We start from the raw sequence: 13625 nt of genomic DNA, 5'->3' as shown, positions 1-13625 counted from the left end.
CCAGCTTCTACTAACTTAAGTCTAACCACATTTCGATATAGCCATTTGTCCAGATGAGCTCATCAACCTTGTGTAATGCAATTCTCAGCACCGCTCCATCGTTTAGTCCATCGTGAAGCTCTTACACATCATCTCTTAGCTCCATCGTTTACTAAACATCTCGCTATCGCTTAACATCAGCCTTCTCGCTATCTTTCATTGTAATCGTTTAGTGCCTACGTCCATCGCATAGCACCAATGCCGCTTAACATCAACCCTCTCGCTATCTTTCGTTGTAATCATTTAGTGCTTACGTCCATCGCATAGCACCAATGCCTGATCGTGTAGCTCAATCATTTAGTAAACATCTCGCTCTTAATGATCTCGCTCTCAATAATCTCACACATAGTCCATCACATAGCTGCTACACCTATCATTTAGCTCCATCGTGTAGTGCTGATGCCTTATTGTATAACGCATTTGCCTATCGTCTAACACCATTGCCCAGCGTCTGCGTCTATCGTGCAACAGCCATCATCTAGTGCTTGGCCTATTGTGTGGTGCTCACGCTCATCGGGTAGTGCCATCGTGTAGTCTATCGCTTAGCACCGCCCGCAGTTACACGATCGCCTAGCGCATCGCTCAACGCCGCCCAAAGCTATACGATCGACTACCAGCGCCTTATGCTCAACATCTTGCTCTTTTTTCTCTCTCTCATGCAGCCTCAACGCATGAGCAACTTGGCAATGGATCTTGCCAATGCTTTGGCCAACATGCCTCTAACCTTGCAAACGCATGGTTGCCTTTGCTTTAATGCTTAATCTCTTTTAAACCTCTACTTACCCAGCCTCATCTCATGCGTTAATGTTTCCTAACACCCCACACGTGGTTCCTTTTGACTTTACCCTTATCCAAATTTCACTAGTTAAGGCTTTATCTCAAAGCTACTCAAGGAAATTATAAGTTTCCATCTCTTTAACATAGGATTTAACTTTCACTTAGTTAATTCTCTTAGCCAGTAATCTAGATTCCAGACAACAAAACCCACTGTAATCAGATTCCCAGTAATTCTGATTACATTATCCCCAAAAAACTTCCTAATACTCAAAATACTAGTTCTTACCAATTTAATTAAAAAAAACTTTTCCATAAACCTCTTAAACAACCTTTAAACTTACTTACCTCCAAATTTGAGCTTCTAATTCCTCCCAAATAGCTCAAATTTCACAAAGCTTCACAACTTGCTTGGCTTTGCCTAAAACTCACTCTAACCTAAAGTTTTCTTCAAATTTTAGCATCTTCCATGTTTAATTTCACCATGGCAGCCCTCAATCTTCTTCTTCACCGATCAAGTTTCAATTTGGCTGCAAATTTTTCCCCTTGCATGAGTAAATCGGGCAAACCGAGATCCTTTTCTTACCCTTATTTATACTTTCAATTGCACGTCTTCCTTGCACCAAAATTTGCTAGCTCATGCCACTAATAGTTGTCTTAAGTCCAAAATTATGCTACTAAGCCCACTAACTAAAATAAAGAAATTATTTTCCTAATGCTTAATAAATAAAACATAGTGGAAATGACCTTTACCCCAAACACCTCTCTCGGGCACTCAACCCTTCTCATCACCCATGTTCAACCACACTTCATCGCCTAAGCTAAACTACACTTCATTGCCTTATGCCTCAATACACTTCCTCTCCTCATGCTAGCCACAATACAAAACTTCCGGTGGCTTACTTGCCTACACCTTCTACCCTTTATCATTCACCCCATGAGTTCATATGGCTAACACCTAGTCCCAAACTTAGGCCACACTTTCCTCCTCTTTGCACCCACTCCTCTACTCCTTATAAGCTCCACGCCTAGCCTTATTTTCTTCAATCATTCTTAAATTTCATTAATTTTTTTAGAACACTTAACTTTTAAAGCAATATTCACATAGTTTTACTTAGGTCTTTTCCAGTTTAACACTTAGACAATTTCCTTCTTCCATTTTCTCACCTCAAGCCTAAGTAAACCAATATTAAACATACTAAGTATCATAAGGCATACATACATGAAAGTTACCTTCAACCAAAAGAAATTTAGAGAAAAAAGGTGTAGGGCTTACAATAATGTTGTAATTGAAGAGATTAACATTTCATAGGATGACCATAGGTTAGTCGACCTTAATCCTAAATGTCTTGATGTAACAGACCCTCATAGAAATACTTGATCAACAACTAATATGAAATATAGTGGTTAGGAAATTTCACACAGATTCTCTTGAAGTACTCCAGTATTCGTGCAACTTTCTATCAAACTAAAGGATGTTATAGATCTTCTTATGGATGCTAGTGGTGGAAGGCGAGAAATAACTTTTCCTGGAATTGTTTTTGCATTTTTTACCATGATGTTATACTATGTGATGGTAGGTAGTACAACCAATCTTTCACCTCTTCATTCAGGGAGAATGACAATGCCCTCATGTTCAATTACTCTTGATTCACCCTACTTGACCTCATCCCGTCACGTACAATATGGAACTCTTTTAAGTGTTTATGCAGGTCATCACCTGCAAAACCATAGAAGGAAGGAAGTAAATGAATTAAGCCAAATTTTAGTTCAAACGTACCTATTGTCTCAGGGTACGTGATGCATAAAGGTTGTTGCATGCTGTTAGGCGCTGAAAGTTGTCTTAGAGTAAGCTCAGGTTGGTCAGGCATCGTCTTTTCTTCCTCAAGACTTTCTTTTTCAAACTCTCCAGGTTCATCTTCTACATGGATATCATCGATTTTTACGAATTGCATCTTTCTTTCTGTTTATATTCTTCTCTCCTCTCGATATATCTCTGCAAATTGTAATAATCTAGATCCCTCGATAGTATCAGTCATGTAGGGATTGCATTCCGAGCAGAAGCATTAGGATCATCTTGAATTTGGTATTTCCATTTTAAATGAAACAAAAGGAGCAAGCTAAAACATAGAATAAAAGGATAAACAACATACATTAAATCTTACAACATGCTTTAGGAAGGGGGAAACAAAGGGATGAACAGTTCTTATCTTTGTAGACTCTCAAGCTCCTAAAAAATTCTATTGTTCTTCATACAAACGTGTCCTCAACAATCATCAACACTATCACAAGAATAACCTTATTATTCTCAAGGATTCTAAGAGTTGGATGAGTGGTCTCCAACCCTTGGAAGAGGAAGAGGTAGAGAGATTGTAGAGAAAAATTGTAGAGAGGAAAATAATTTGTGGAGGCTAGGGTATATTTTTCACCAAAAACAATTCTTACCCTAAATGGGCTAATAAGATGATTATATATAGAGAAGGGTTTACTCCTTCTCCAAGTAATTCCTTTTTCACCCTTGATGTCAATTAATTAAATAATCTCTTATTTAATTAATTGGCACATTAATTAAATAACCACATACAAAAAATCTAATTTAATATGTATAGTTAATTAATTATTATATGTAAACATCACATGTTCATATTCTTCGACTTCTCTATCATTTCTTAATCAATTAATTAACCATTAATTAATCAACTAAGTAACTATATTAAATCGTATTTAATATAGAGTTAATTAACATAAATATCACATATTTATATGTATACATCTCTTTAGGAATTCAATTCATATAAATCCACTATTTGAATCTCATTAAAATATATCTCTCTTACATAATTTAAATTATAGATCACATCTATAATTAATTATATATTAATTACATTAATATACAATTTCCTCAATTGATATGAACAATTCAAACTATTCCTTATTAATATCCTTTAGTGAGCTAATAAGGGAACCTAGTGGACCTGTAGTTTAGAAGCTCCAATGATATGAGATTAATTATCTAAACTTATTAACCAAATTCGTTAACCATGGATACAATCCACTAAAGACCTACAATTGCACTCTTCTCACTATAGATATATTGTTCTGTCCACGAATATAGACCAAGAATAGCAAGTTAGTCCTTCACGAGTGTTCGTAACACCAACTGGGTCAAATTATCGTTTTACCCTTGGGTTACCTCTTTATCCTTAAGTATCAGTGCTCCACTAATGAACAATCTGTTTATGGTCCAACCATTAAACAGAAACCCCTCTCGAGACAATGAGGAGGAAGGGCCCTTTGTTCAAGTCTTGGAGATACCAGTTAAGGGAACACCCATCTACTTACCGTAAAGTCGAGAAGGAGTGAATTCCATTTTGTATTATTATGTTTTCAGTTCCCTACTTGGTCTTGTCCCCAAAATGGTGGGCTTATTGAGTCGGTGAACTGACCACCCTCACCTATAAAAATCAAAGGACATTCAGGATTAAGACTAAGTTGAATAGGTCATCATTTTGGAATAAGAACCTAACTAGTTAATGATGTTACATCTGTTGGTTACTATTTCGCGGTCCGGTCTTATGCAAACTCAGTGCATAGGATACCCCCACTCGCATGTCACCTCCCGTTGGATCATTGCGTTTGTATCAAATATAAAGTGGGTTGTATCCATAGTATCACCAGGATAAGGTACCGAACCTTATCCCTATGTTATAGACCCTTTAGGCTGTATCTTGAACATTGATCCCTGTATGTCTCCACATACTGTTGAAGACTCATAAGACAACCTTGGATGTTAGTTTTTTAGATTTAGGGTTATTAAGACAAAATAGAATACAACACAATCAATAAAATTCATTTAAATAACAAAGATAACTATTTATTGATGACGACCAATTAATTACATTTACTATCTACGAGCTTTAGGGTATAAAACCCAATAGGTCATGCATCAAAAGAGAAAAATATTAGCAAGCAAGAAAAGTACAAGCCTTTTAACCAAGAAATCTAATCGCTCCAGAGCAACGACGTAGATTTTAACAATCCGAAAGGGCGTTGTAGTCCTTCCAAACCAAATCAAATAATATAATTCCCTTAATTCCAATTTGAACGTTTCCCTATTCATGAATTTAATATTTAAATCATATTAAAATTAAACACATAATTATATCATATATAATTACTAATTCCCTTAATTCTAATTTGAACGTTTCAAATTAACTTATCACACTACTCAGAGGCTAATCCATTTGTGAGCTAGTAGGGACCTCGTGGACCTGCAGGTCATGAGGTCCAACGATCTGAGATTAATTACCTATGGTGGTCAAAGTACGGCATAAGCAAGAAAGCCAATATACCTTGAATAGCCTGTACGAAAAATTTCACATTTATTTTTTTTATGTTGTAATTGATATTTAATAAAGAACTAAGAAAATTGAAATTAAAAAGCAAAAGAGAGGACTCTTTCTAACTTCTAATGAATAAGATTTTTCTTACCTTCCATTTTTAAAAATGGATGAGTTTTGTCCTTTGGCCCGCGGTCGTTTATCTATACTATAAATTTCAATAAATAAAAAACCAATTCATTAAATTTTTAATTTCTCGAACTAAATTTTCATTGAGCTCAATGGATAAAAGTTACTCTTGGGATAACAGGTTGATCTTCCCCAAGAGCTCACATCAACAACAAGGTTTGGCACCTTGATGTCGGCTCTTCGCGACCTGGGGCTGTAGTATGTTCCAATGGTTGGGTTGTTCGCCCATTAAAGAAGTACATGACCTGGGTTCAGAACGTTGTGAGACAGTATGGTCCATATCCGGTGTGGGCGTTAGAGCATTGAGAGGACCTTTCCCTAGTACGAGAGGACCGGGAAGGACGCACCTCTTGTGTACCGGTCCTCTGTTTACATCCACTAAGAAGGCCTCTCCTCTTCCTTCCTTCCCCCCTGTGATGCAGGAGACCATTAAGTGGAGCCTTATTGGAACATCGGGTTGCCTAAATCGTCCGGTTGTTTTGGTAGATGGAGATGGAATTGTTAGAGCCAATGTTCCTTTTCGAACAACAGAATTGAAGTAGTGTTGAACAGGTCAGTGTAACAGTTGAGTTCTATGGCATTGAGCTCAATGGAGTGAGTTATAATGATCCTGCTACTGTGAAAAAATAAGCTAGATGTGCTCAATTGGGTGAAATTTTTGAATTAAATCGTGATACTTTGAAATATGACGGGGGTTTTTTGTAGAAATTCCACAATTTCCTCAGCTTGAATCTCCTTCAATCTGTAAACACGTGCGATCCCATTAGTGAAATCCCCTAGTATATGAAAGAGTGAAAAAGTGCTTTCGTTATTGTGGAATAAGAAGCCTTCGTATTTTAAATCATATATTTAATTTATTCGGAGCTATTAGAGCGGGATCCACTTTTTGAGGAATATGGGTCGAAGCAATTGATGCGTTATTTTATTAAGTGTGGAAAATGGATGATATGCGTTGATGGAATTACGTTGTGCACTTAAGTTTCCCCAGTGGAATTCAAGTGTAAATTCCTCTAAGTTTCCTGGTAAGTCCAGGGTCGAACACAAGGACTTGTGAAAATAGATTGCGTTGATAATTTTCTTATGAAAACTTTGTAGTAACCGAAAAAATAAATAAGGTGGTTGGTTTGTTGTTGCGTTAATGAAAATAATGATAAATGCGACAGAGTTCGAAAAGAGTTGGCAACGGGAAATATGATGAATATGCGGTGAATGGGTTGAGAAGGGTTTCGGCTAACACTCCCTAGGTTGCGTTCATGCCTTGCGATCATGCAACATGCATACAATAGTAAACTACCTCTCGGCGTGAATGCCATGGCTTTTAAGACTAGAATGCATGCGATAAATATGCGATAAGTCTACAGGATTTACAAATAAACCTCTATTTCTATTTATGCAATGACAACATGACTTTCACACAAATATGCGACCGCATAATATCATTACTATTTCTAGGATGCATGCGATGCAAGTTGACAACAGAGCTTATCTCTAAGTCCCTATTTCTTGTTTATGCAGGCCTAATCTTACTCTTTCAAGTCAGATTCTAACCTAGCTCTCTCGAAACATTAGGTTCTTTCTTTAGATTCTCTCTCGAGCAACTCTAAAGGGATGTTTCGCACAGCATAAAACAAGACAATCACAAGCAATGAACTTCCTAGATCATGTTAGCTTAGTTCCTCTCCACCCATTCAACTAGTTTAGCTACTCATGGGAAGTAGAACTTCCATTGAATAGATAAAAGATAAAGTACAGAATAATAATGAAAGTATAGCAAAGAGCCTGGAACAATTTCTTGCCACCAGGTGTTACACTGTTCTACTCGTGCTCTAAAGATATTCTCGCTTTCGTGAGAGTCAACCCACTCTCTGCTCTTATGCCCCCAAGGTTCTCTCTCGAGCCGCCTTGGACGATCTCCGGTGTCACCACTCTTCTCTAGCTCTGCCGTGAAATGGAAAAGAAAACTATGAACAGAGGTGTGAACTTGTAAAGTGATGAAGTAGTCGACTGCTTAACCGATTCTCTGAAGAATGCACTTGGTATTTATAGGGCATCAAAAGTGAAAGGCGGCTTCTCTCTCCTGATTGTACAGATGAGACAACTTTAATTCCTGACTGATGCGCCGGATAGTTGTCACCGATAAAGCTAGATATACTTTGTGACCATTATCGACTGTCAACTTAATTTGGATCCGACTGCTTTCAGACTTTTGTCCCATCGATCTTAATTGTCCTTTCGTCCAGATGCGTCCACCATGTTGTGGTGATTCATCTTGGGTGGATGTTTACGAGCACGATCAATGCAAAGTCTTGCGGTGAAGTTGCGCTCGACCGATGTATTCCTATGATCCCATTCTTTCCAAGCGGGTATGCGATGGGTCACTCTACTAATTTGAATTGCATACCCACTTATGTCGCACATGATTTTGAACGACAGTGTCCAATCCGCTGCAATTAAGACGGGTGCGGTAATCAACACATCCTTTAAAATTCGAAATGCGTTGAGGAAATTGTTGTCAAATTCAAACTTTCTATCTGCCTCTAGTAACGCACTCAATGGTCTTGCTATCTTAGAAAGGTCTTTAACAAATCGTCTGTAGAATCCGTCATGCCCCAAGAAGATTCGTATTACCCTCACGTTGGTTGGAGGTGGTAGCTTTTCAATTGTGTCAATCTTTGCTTTGTCCAACTCCAACCTTTCTCAAGAGACCTTGTGCCCCAACACTATACCCTCTATCACCATGAAGTGACATTTTTTTCAGTTAAGCACCAAGTTCGTCTCTTCACATATTTTTAGAATTTTCTCCAAATTGGCCAGGCAGACTTCATAAATGTTCCCATTAACGGAGAAGTCATCCATAAATATTTCTATTGAGTCCTCGAGATAATCTGAAAAGATTGCTATCATGCACCTCTGGAACGTGCTTGGCGCATTGCAGAGGCTGAACAGCATGCGAGGGAAAGCGAATGTTCCATATGGGCAGGTGAATGTGGTCTTGTCTTGGTCTTCAAGAGCTATCATGATCTGGTTGTACCCGGCGTATCCATCCAAGAAACAGTAAAAATCATTCCCTGCCAATCTATCCAGCATTTGATCGATGAATGGCAGAGGGAAGTGATCATTCTTTGTGGTCGCATTCAATTTACGGTAGTTCATACATATGCGCCATCTAGTGATGGTTCTTTGTGGTATTAATTCATTATTCTCATTGTAGATTACCGTCATTCCGCCCTTATTCGGCACACATTGCACGAGGCTGACCCACGTGCTATCTGCAATGGGATAGATAATGCCCACATCCGACCACTTGATAATCTCCTTTTTGACGACTTCTTTCATCGTAGGGTTAAGTCTGCATTGATTTTCAATGGTTGCTTTATGGTTGTCCTCAAGACGAATGTGGTGCATGTAGTACGCGAGGCTAATTCCTCTAATATCAGCGAGCGTCCGCTGATTGCTCACATATCCTTTTTGAGAATGCTCATCGACGCATTCTCTTGATCTGCGTTGAGCGCAGAGGAAATTATCATTGGCAGCTTCTCATTCTGCCCCAGAAATGTGTACTTCAGATGTGTTGGTAGGGTTTTTAGTTCAAGGGTTGGTGGCTCCATGAGAGAAGGTTGCGTTATTTTTCTTTCTTCCTTCGACACTTCTTCTTATGTTGCGATCGATCCTTCTTCCTTGTTCGTTTTTTCTACGATCGCATTGCAGGCAACTACGGATGCATCGGCATCCTCTTCTTCATACTCTTCATCAGACTTTTCTTCTTCAATCAAATTCAAGTCATCTTCCAAATCTTGTAGGCCTTCCTCATTAAGAAATTTCATGGCATGAATTATATTAAATTTGAGCTTTTGTCTATTTATGCTCAAAGTGATCTCGCCCTTGTGCACATCAATTTAAGCACAACCTGTTGATAGGAAAGGTCGGCCCAAAATGATGGGCATATTTTTATCGGCCTCATAATCCAGTATGATGAAGTCAGTTGGCAAAATTAATTTATCAATCATGATTAGAACGTCCTTTACCTTACCCTCTGGATAAACCAGAGACCTGTCGGCCAGTTGGAGAGTCATGGATGTGGGCACAAGTTGCCCCACATTTAGTTGTTGAAAGATTGATAGCGGCATCAAATTTATTCTGGCCCCCAAGTCACACAGGGCTTGCCCAATATAGAGTCCTCCTATGGAGCAAGGAATAGTGAAGCTCCCAGGATCTCTCATCTTTGGTGGGATAATAGATTTAGGACTTTGCATTAATGCCACCGTGGTAAATTTTCCAGCGCCTCTTTCCTTGGTTACCATGTCCTTCAGAAATTTGGCATAGGCAGGCATTTCCTCAATCGCTTCACTGAAAGGAATGTTAACATGTAATTACTTTAACATAGATAGGAAGCGTTGGTACTGTACCTCTTCGTTTTTATTCTTCTTTAGCCTATGAGGGAAAGGTGTTAACTAGACTTTAACGGTTCCTGTTTCATTTGACTTTGAGGTTGATGTAACCTCAGGTTCTACTGCTTCATTTTCTTTTTCTTCTTCTTGCGTTGCCGCAATCGCAGGTTCAGCTGCGATGGAGGTTGATCTGTTCTGCTCCTTCTTTTCTCCCTCCACAGTCTTTCCACTGTGCAATGTCACAGCCTGACATTGCTCCTTTCCTGAACCCCCTGGGTTGCGTGGAAGCTCTGTTGAACTTGGCAGCACCCCTTACAGTCTACTTTTGAGCTCATTTACAATCTGGCCCATTCACAATTCAAGGTTGCAGATGGACGTAGCCTGGCTTTGAAGCACCGTCTCAGTTTTCTCTATATATTGCTTCAATAGGCCTTCTAGGGAAGAAGATTGCGGTGGTTGTTGTGAGCTACTTGCTTGGTTGCTCTGTTGACCGTTGCTGCGTTTAAAGAACCCCGGTGGCCCTTCTTTTTGTGCCACAGATTGGAAAGTTTGTTGTTGATTCTTCCAAGCAAAGTTTGGGTGGTTTTTCCACTCGGGGTTTTAGGTGTTGGAAAAAGGGTTGTTCTTTACAAAATATACAGACTGTGGGTTTTGTGGACAATCCTCCATCGCATGCCCATCACTGCAAGTCACACACCTTGCTGTTTTGACTTATTGCGTTAATTTGCCCACCTTGCGGTGTTGGGCTTCTGATCGTCATTCCTTGAATCAAATTCATCATTGCAGTCATTTGGTTTTGCAATGAAGCAATAGCACCGTTATTTGCGTCAGAATCTTTGAGTCTTAATCTCTGGTCGCTCTCCCTTCAGTCTTCATGATTCTTGGAGATGCAATCCAGGACATTCTTCGCCTCATCATGAGTCTTGTCAAGCAGACCACCAGCTTCTACCGCATTGGCAGCAGCCTGCGAAGCAGGATTCAAACAGTGGTAGAAAATTTCCATTTGAAGGCAGTTTGGTATCCCATTATGCGGACAATCTCAGAACAACTTTTAAACCTCGCTCAGGCATCGCTGAGCGATTCGTCCATGTCTTGTTCAAAATTAGTAATAAGCTTTTTTCGTCTCGCGTTCTCTGTAGGTGGGAAATACTTCTTCATAAACTTCTCCACCACCTGTTCCCAAGAAGTGATCTCTCCTGGTTCGAGCAAATAAGCCCATTTCCTAGCCTGATCACAGAGAGAAAATGGAAACAGCGCTAGTCGAACCTCCTCAGCAGAGATATTCGGGAACACAAAAGTATTGTAGATTTCAATAAAACTTCGGAGGTGGGCGTGCGGATCCTCACCACGCCTTCCTCCGAATTGACCTGTAGCCTAGATCATCTGCAACATCACCGGTTTCATTTCAAATCTACTTTCGTCTAAGGTAGGCCTCATGATTCCCGGAGAGAAATCATAGAGGTTTGGCGATGGATAGTCCCTAATGGGCCTATTGCGATCGTTGGCCAATAGAATTGGATTTGCAATGACATTGTTGTTGTTTGGTGCTTCATTCCTAGGCTGCTCGGCCATCTATTCTTTATCAGATTGTGGTTGTTGTTGGCAATTCCTTAGTCTCCTTCGAAATGTTCTCTCAATCTCCGGGTCATAGTTCGCTAGAGATTGAGAGTTATGCAAAGAATTCACAAAAATTACTGTTAACAACTATTTTGCCGAAGTCCCCGACAACGGCGCCAAAAACTTGATGCGTTATTTTGTTAAGTGTGGAAAATGGATGATATGCGTTGATGGAATTACGTTGTGCACTCAAGTTTCCCAGCGGAATTCAAGTGTAAATTCCTCTGAGTTTCCTGGTAAGTCCAGGGTCGAACACAGGGACTTGTGAAAATAGATTGCGTTGATAATTTTCTTATAAAAACTTTGCGGTAACCAGTAAAATAAATAAGGTGGTTGGTTTGTTGTTGCGTTAATGAAAATAGTGATAAATGCGGTAGAGTTCGAAAAGAGTTGGCAACGGGAAATATGATGAATATGCGGTGAACGGGTTGAGAAGGGTTTCAGCTAACACTCCCTAGGTTGCGTTCATGCCTTGCGATCATGCAACAAGCATACAATAGTAAACGACCTCTCGACGTGAATTCCATGGCTTCTAAGGCTAGAATGCATGTGATAAATATGTGACAAGTCTACAAGGTTTACACATAAACCTCTATTTCTATTTATGCAATGACAACATGACATTCACACAAATATGCAACCACATAATATCATTCCTATTCCTAGGAAGCATGCGATGTAAGTTGACAACATAGCTTATCTCTAAGTCCCTATTTCTTGTTTATGCAGGCCTAATCTTGCTCTTTCAAGTCAGATTCTAACATAGCTCTCTCGAGACATTAGGTTCTTTCTTTAGATTCTCTCTCGAGCAACTCTAAAGTGATGTTTCGCACAGCATAAAACAAGACAATCACAAGCAATGAACTTCCTAGATCATGTTAGCTAAGTTCCTCTCCACCCATTCAACTAGTTTAGCTACTCATGCGTATTAATAGAGTGGGCAGATGTAGAAATAGAACTTCCATTGAATAGATAAAAGATGAAGTACAGAATAATAATGAAAGTATAGTAAAGAGCCTGGAACAATTTCTTGCCACCAGGTGTTACACTGTTCTACTCGTGCTCTAAAGATATTCTCGCTTTCGTGAGAGTCAACCCATTCTCTGCTCTTACGCCCCCAAGGTTCTCTCTCGAGCCGCCTTGGACGATCTCCAGTGTCACCACTCTTCTCTAGCTCCGCCGTGAAATGGAAAAGAAAACTATGAACAGAGGTGTGAACTTGTAAAGTGATGAAGTAATCGACTGCTTAACCCCTTCTCTGAAGAATGCACTTGGTATTTATAAGGCATCAAAGGTGAAAGGCGGCTTCTCTCTCCTTGTTGTACAGATGGGACAACTTTAATTCCTGATTGATGTGGCGGATAGTTGTCACCGACAAAGATGGATGTACTTTGTGACCGTTATCGGGTGTCAACTTAATTTGGATCCGACTACTGTCAGCTTTCTGTCCCATCGATCTTAACTGTCCTTTCATCCAGATGCGCCCACCTTGTTGCGGTGATTCTTCTTGGGTGGATGTTTGCGAGCACGATCTACACAAAGTCTTGCAGTGAAGTTGCGCTCGACCGATGTATTCCTATGATCGCATTCTTTGCATTGCGTTAACGCATTATTCCACACAGAAATATAGAGATCAACTACCCTAATGCGTTGGATGCATGTGACCGTAATATTGTAGAATTTATGCTTAATGGACGCAATTTAATATATTCTATCAACGCAATCCAATCATTGTTTAAGAACTTAGTACTATGATAAGGTGCATTTCTGCCCGTTATCAGCAATAACAAGAATATTTCTAGTGGAACATCTTTCACAATCTCTAGAGAGATAGTTTACTAATAGACCAAGGGATAAATAATTCGACTCATTCACATCCAGATCATAAATATTTGGAATCCATATTATGCAAGGAGACATTGCTTTTGGTAATTTGAATTGAAGGGTGAACTCTTTCCACCGAATTAACCCCCATTCTTTTGCTACTGGGTCACTCTACTAAAGCCCAGAGTTGCACGCCCCTCACTGTAGATATATTATGTTCACTCGATATAACCATAATTAGCAAGTTAACCCTTTCATAGGTTGTTCGTAATAATGGCTGGGTCAAATGGCTATTTTACCCCCGAGATTACCTCTTGTTTCTTAAGTTCTACTGATCCTCTAATGAACAATTGGTTTGTAATATGATCTACAAACTGAGTCCCTCTTGGGCCAATGAGAGGGTGGGGCCCCTTGTTTAAGATCCGAAGTAAGCACTTAAGGGAACAACTTCTGT

The sequence above is a fragment of the Benincasa hispida genome, chromosome 4 (assembly GCF_027475165.1).
Source record: "Benincasa hispida cultivar pf3 chromosome 4, pf3_genome.v1.1, whole genome shotgun sequence".
In the NCBI taxonomy this organism is placed as follows: domain Eukaryota; kingdom Viridiplantae; phylum Streptophyta; class Magnoliopsida; order Cucurbitales; family Cucurbitaceae; genus Benincasa; species Benincasa hispida.
This window is presented reverse-complemented; position numbering follows the sequence as displayed.